The sequence below is a fragment of the Rhipicephalus microplus genome, chromosome 5 (assembly GCF_043290135.1).
Source record: "Rhipicephalus microplus isolate Deutch F79 chromosome 5, USDA_Rmic, whole genome shotgun sequence".
In the NCBI taxonomy this organism is placed as follows: domain Eukaryota; kingdom Metazoa; phylum Arthropoda; class Arachnida; order Ixodida; family Ixodidae; genus Rhipicephalus; species Rhipicephalus microplus.
Window position 1 is genome coordinate 52805237 of NC_134704.1, and position 6677 is coordinate 52811913.

General features: G+C 44.6%; 1 long non-coding RNA gene across 1 annotated transcript; it reads right to left on the minus strand.

Moving 5' to 3' along the window:
• Positions 1-5470: 5470 nt before the first annotated feature.
• Positions 5471-5985, minus strand: LOC142817255 (uncharacterized). Its single transcript, XR_012895133.1, has 2 exons — positions 5790-5985; positions 5471-5709 (listed from the first exon to the last, which is right to left on the minus strand). It is a non-coding gene; the product is annotated as an uncharacterized LOC142817255 (long non-coding RNA).
• Positions 5986-6677: the final 692 nt, after the last annotated feature.

The window sequence follows — 6677 nt, forward strand, 5'->3', positions numbered from 1 at the left end:
ATGGATGGATGGATGGATGGATGGACGGACGGATGGACGGACGGATGGACGGATGGATGGATGGATGGATGGATGGATGGATGGATGGATGGATGGATGGATGGGTGGATGGATGGATGGATGGATGGATGGATGGATGGATGGATGGATGGATGGATGGATGGATGGATGGATGGATCCACCTGTGCCCTATAGATCGGGTGGTGGCTCACGCCACCTAGCCATAAATAAGTTAAGTACTATCATTGTGTGTTTAAGGATTGAATTTCACTCACGCCACGATTGTAGCCAACAATCAGTTAGCCTCCTCCTGGTTATTTATACCCTTTTAAAGTCTATTTTGTCTTCACTGTCTCTAGACCCCAATGCTTTGAAAAATTCGGTGCCATTATCTTTGACTGTAGGGCGGAGCTCTTTACAGAACATTATCGAATGTTCAGCCGTTTCCTCCTCTTCACACGCACTACATACCATGTCTGTGCCTTCGCATTTTGCTCGGTGAGTCTTGGTCCGCAATACTCCCGTTCTAGCCTCGAAGAGCAGAGAACTACCCTGAGAATTATCGTAGATCTTTTCCCTTGCAATTTCCTGTTTAAAGTTCGGTAGGTCTCCAGTGATGATTTCGTAAGCATTCCCATCTTCCACATGTCCCTCTCTGTTTCCTTCACCTTCTACTCAACCGATATTTCTTTTTGGCTTGGTGTTCTGCTGTTGTCTAAATACTTGCTTGACAGTTTTTGAGTTCGCTTCCTCCATTTAGTATCAACATTCCTTACGTACAAGTAACTGAAAACTTTCCGAGCCCAACGCTCATCTCCCATTTTTCTCAAACGCTACTCAAATTCTATTTTGCTGCTAGCTTGCCTGCACTCAAACGTTGTCCATCCCATGTCACCCTGTACCCCCTGATTTGGGGTACTCCCGTGTGCTCCCAAAGCAAGCCTACCTATGCCCCGTTGTTTAATTTTCAATCTTGCTTAAACTTCTGATTTCATGCACAAGACCGCATTGCCGAACGTCAAACCCGGGACAATGACACCTTTCCGAATCCCTCGCACAACGTAATACCTATTGCAGTTCCACATTGCCCTATTTTTCCTTACAGCTGCACTCCTGGTGCTTTCAATCATTACCTATCTTTCGCGCTCCCTTAGATACTGAGCACCGTTATTTATCCATACGCCCATATATTTATATTTATCCACTATTTCTAGTGTGACTTCCTGTATCTTATGCTCACTGCCTTTGTTATCATTAAAAATCATGATCACCGATTTTTCTCTGCTGAACTTCAAATTTAACCTATCTCCCTCATTACAACAGATGTCTACCAATCCCTGCAGATCTTCCTTGTTGTCGGCTATTAATACTATATCATCTGCATACATCAATGCTGGTAATGACTGTTCAATGTGTTATCCTTGCTTGGCAAAAGAGAGGCCGAAGCCGAGTCAACTCTCTCTAATTGGGCTTCTAGTCCCTGGAGATACAGTATAAATAACAAAGGTGACAAGAGGCATCTCTGTCGAAGCGCGCGTTGTATCTCTATAGGTTCAGATACCCGTTCTTTCCATTTGATAACTACCTTCTTACTTTTATAGATATCCTTTAGAAGATTGGTTATTCCATCTTCCCCATCTAGTGTGTCCAGTATTCCCCACAAGTCTTCTCGAATCACACTATCGTAAGCTCCCTTGATATCTAGAAATGCCAGCCACAGGGGCCTGTGTTCTTTTCCCGCTATTTACTATCGGCATCACCAGCCGGTAAACTACTGATGGCACTATTATAGGACGGTAGTTGTTTATATCAGCTTTGTCCCCCTTTCCTTTATAGATCATGCTCATCCTGCTTTGCGTGAGGTATGGACGCCATCTGGTAGTGTTGTTGAAAAACATGAGCTCATACAGAAATCAGGACCACTGCTAGGTAGCAGCACCGATGGTCGTCAAAGGGCTTTTTCGTGTAGGGCGTCGCGATCAGCTCAGCGTAAAAATTGCACTACGGTCTTCAAAATTACGCATCTATGTACTTCCTAATAAAGTAACACACCTCCCTACCAATACTTGCGTATCGATCTTGCCCCTACGATACTCGTAACATTGGGCTTTTTGATCGGAAATGTTTAGAAGCACCTTTCCTTCCTCCGTGTTCAGAAGTATAAATGCTGGCAACATTCAAGATGGCTGGGCGTTCAGCAACAGAGAGCAAATGCTTAAACTTTGGCCGGGAGGCTGAATCGTGTGAGAGGCAGACAGACCCGGTGTCCCAACAGCTCTAACTACAACGTTTCTAGGGAAAAAGTCCTCTCCCATGTTTCTCCAACTTACAATTGTTGTTGTTGTTGTTGTTGTTGACACGTCTTTATTCACACTTATGCCCTTGGAGGACTGTGGTAAATATAGGGGGAGAGATGAGATTAGATAAAAAGAAAAAGCAGAGTTGGTGTTCCGGCCGTCACGCCTGAGACGGAGCCTGTTGCAAATGGCTGGATCCTTGTTTTAGGTCCCAAAACCATGATACGATCATAAGGGACGCTGTAGTGGACAGCTCCGGAAATTTTAACCATATGGTGCCATTTAACTAACGTGCACAGACTTTGGAAAGTACTCGAGCCTCTAGCATTTCACCTCCGCCGAAATGTGACCGTCGTGGCCTCGATCGATCCAGCGACTTTCGGTTCCACAGGCATGCACCGTAACCGCTACACCAACACGGCGTACATATTTCTCCGATTGACCACATGTTGTTCTTGCTGCGACCATGTGATCCCACAGCTTTCGTAATCTGATATGTCAGCCTAACTTGCTACCTACCTTCGCGTGCTTGCCTCTCTTAATTCACAGTGTTGATCCCAGTGAACACTGGTTTTCTTCACTTCTCACTACGTGAACTGCTGATGACCCTCCTTCTAGATGGCTGCGGCAGCTGCATTTTAGATGGAGTCGAAAACGCTGTAGGCCCGTGTGTTCAGATTTGGGAGCACATAAAAGAACCCCAGGTGGTCGAAATTTCCGAAGTTCTCCACTGCGGCATGTCTCACATTCATATGGTGGTTTTGGGACGTTAAACTCCACATATCAGTCAATCTTCTTGATTTCCACTAGGGTGAATTCAACACGCATTTGATCCCTGACCAAGTTCGCTCTCTTCTTGTCCATTAAGGTTACACATATGTTTCTTTTCATGCCTTGTTGCTTCGTCCTCAATTTAGGCTTTTCGCAAGCCTTCATATTTCGGCCCTATACATAAACACTGGTAACGTGCAGCTGTTAGAGACTTTTTTCTTGAAGTATATCGGTAAAGTACCACTGACGATCTGAAAATACCTGGAAAACACACACGACACCATTATTTTGTTTCTATAGTTGACTTATGGTTCGGATCTGTGGTTTCTTCGTGCCTCGAGTAGCCCTACTTCCATACCACTTTCAGTGTCTTGCTGCCTATCATTAACCACTCTTCTCTTCAGAAACTGTTGAACAGTACTTCAGCTCTCTGTATATCCAATAATTTATAAAGGTACCATTATGGTTTACCTGTCCAATTCTGTAATCATGACTTGCACTTTGTCTCCTACATTACTGAGCAAGGTGCTGTCTCCCACAAATCGCCGGTCACTAAGGTTTTGTCCCTCAACTCTCACAGTTCTCCTTTCAGGTTCTGGAAAGAAAGAACGAGAAAAACCCGACCCAACGAGCTACAGGTATCAAAACTTTCAAGGTGCCACACTTCCTATATACCTTATGGTACAAAAATATTATGTGACGGCACTGGTCTGAAGCCCTTAAAAAACTATTTGAAGAAACAGTTCACGGCAAAACTGGTGACCCGACCCCGAGGACAAGGAGAGTATGGTAGACAAGGCGCGATGGAAGGGCCAGTGGCAGTGCCCATGGTATCCATGACTAATGACTTCCCCCACAGCGAGAGAAGACATTGCTTGCCCCTTAAAGAAATATTTTTCTGAACAGTGGGCCCATGATGTAGCGGTCGGGCTTGACCTGTCCGTTCCAACACGGCGGCGGCCCGCTACGCGCACAGTCGCGCACCTCAGGATTTTCAATTAAATTTTGCATCCATCTATTCATTGCTACACTTGGGGTCTACATCGAAAATTCGTTTTGCCCCTACGTTTTCCTTGTGAAAAAAAGTGCCTGGTATACGATTGACACCAAGCACCGTAAAATTCACTTTTCGCAAACTTGGGGTGGCTTCTTTGACCCTACGATACTTCTTCAGTGACGCTTATGTGCCATTCTTTTCTTGTTGTTTGTACTATTTCTGTTACAAGGACGAAAGGCCATTTGAAGGTATCATTCGTCAGGTTCACCAAAAGGACGCCTTTTCAAGATTCGACGCCAATACACGACGACATAACTCTCTGCCACCGCAAGAATGTACTCCCCACAAGAGGTCACAGACGAAACCTCATCGAAAACAACAAAAACATAGGCTGTCACCTTATATTTAAGAATGCGAAATCGTTTACTATGACTACAGCAACTTTCAGCGCATAAACAATCGTCTTTCCAAAATCTTTCGTCCTTAAGTTCAATGAACATGCAATCATCTTCATCCGTATGCCGGGAAGTCCAAAATGCGTACACAAACGCCGTTGCTTTCAGATTCAACATGACACCCGATAATCGTAAATGTTCAACGTAAAGTGAGCGTATTTTGCAAATGCGTGTATGCAAATTTTACAATTGGCCTACTTTTATCCAATGCAAATGAGAAAGAAATGATAAAATGGTAACAGTGCAGCTGGTTCAGACCTGGAGTTGCACAATGTAGCAAAAACATGACATTCGCTGGCACACTGCCATTAATGGGATAGAGTTCTTATATTTTAATGGGTTTCGCGAGGCCTGTTCGAAGACCAGAAAGCGGCCTTCACACGCTCAGCTCCACAAGGACTGGGCATCAATACTACGGCATTATGAAACGGGAAGCGTAAAGCAGGCTTTACCATGGAATGCCTTGTATTGCAGAGAAGTCTGATTTAACGAACACCTTTAACCGAGCGCGTGCGCACGCACGCGCATACACATGCACACATACACACACACAAACAATCAAACAAACAAACACACGATGTAGTACGTACAAAAACACTTTTTTCACGCTGCTCAGACGGTATGACACACCACATCTTCGCGTCGCAATGAAGATGGCACGATGATTAACAGCCCCAAGCATGGCCCCTTACTGTTCATACTGCCAGGGGTGACTGTTGGGTGCAATTGAAAAGGCGGCTCAACTTAAGCCAAATGTAGCCAAAGCCATGTCATTTATATTATTGCCAGATTTGTAGCCAAAAATAGAACAGGAGTGGTACTCTGAACAGATTCTTTACTATTAATGAATAAAGGAAACCATTTTGAATAATTAGGTAGTACCAGAAATTTACAAGTAGCCAGTAAACAGGCATGCAGCCAAATGGAAATTTTTGTCACCAAACAGGTCGAGGGGGAGGAGGAATAAACGTTTATTTTTCGAAACGGTGTAGCTGTGTAGGTTCCGCGTTCACCTTAGGTGGGAGGTCTCCTCATTCCAGGAACCCTCTGGCCCTCGCTGCCTCCTTGGCCCTGGCGACGAGACGTCGTCGTTGGTCCAGGTCCTTCAAGGCTAGCTTGGCCTCCCACGTTTCGAGAAGGTGCTCGCTTTCTTTACCAGCGTCGCAGGTGTTCGGCGGAGGCGATAGATCTGTATTTGTATCGCATGTACACTCAAGAATCAGGTGGGTAGCCAATTTGCGTGACGAAGCCACCAACGGCTACACTTACCGCACAGGAGTTAAAGAAGGTAATATGCGAAGGGCAGTCGCTGAACAGTTTGCCTCTGAGCGCTGTGCTTTCTTTTCGTTTCCATTGCCGTTTAAAAGAAAATTGCCCAATGCACAGCCCATCCTAAACACCGAAATCTGCAAAGACACTATAAACAGCGGAAGTTAAGATTTATAGGTGCGAGTACACGTAGGTAAAGCAGGTGCTCACCTTCGGTGATTTTCACGGAATATGAACCACTCAATCAATCAATTATTGAATGATTGATGTCTTCCATGAACATAAAAAGAAGGTACATGACCCATATACTGGAGTGCCATGGCATGTACACAATGTAGCATGTCATGTTATTTCTGAAAAACGGCAATTGAGTTCGATAGCTTAGTCCTTCCTCAGCCAGTCGCAACAATCTTTCGCCTTTTTTTGTTTTAATTTACGAAATTAGCGCTTTGTATTTCAACTATTCTTTTTGAATTTCTTTTTACTTATTCGTTTACTGCATTTCAACTTATTTTTACCTGTATTATCCTGCCAGGCCGAAATCGTACGACGCAATACCCGAGTAGAGAAAGTGCATGAAAGCGGCCTATAGGTAAAAGGAGTGTCCCATCAAGGTGCTTCTGCTTTATCCTATGTTGCTCAGTATAACATTACTGCTTAGCAATGTAGCTACTATCCCCTACCCTCACCCTCCATACCTCACTTTTGTGCTTGGTACATCACACCTACAAATATTTAGACGTAAGAACAGAAAAGAAAACAAGGACAGGCAACTGGGCAAGCTGCCCATTCTCGGTAACACAAATGCATGAAATATGAAATTGAGGAGATGTGGATCGCGCGGTTGCCTTTTCGGCCTTGCGTGTAAAGCCACGTCTGAACAGTTCG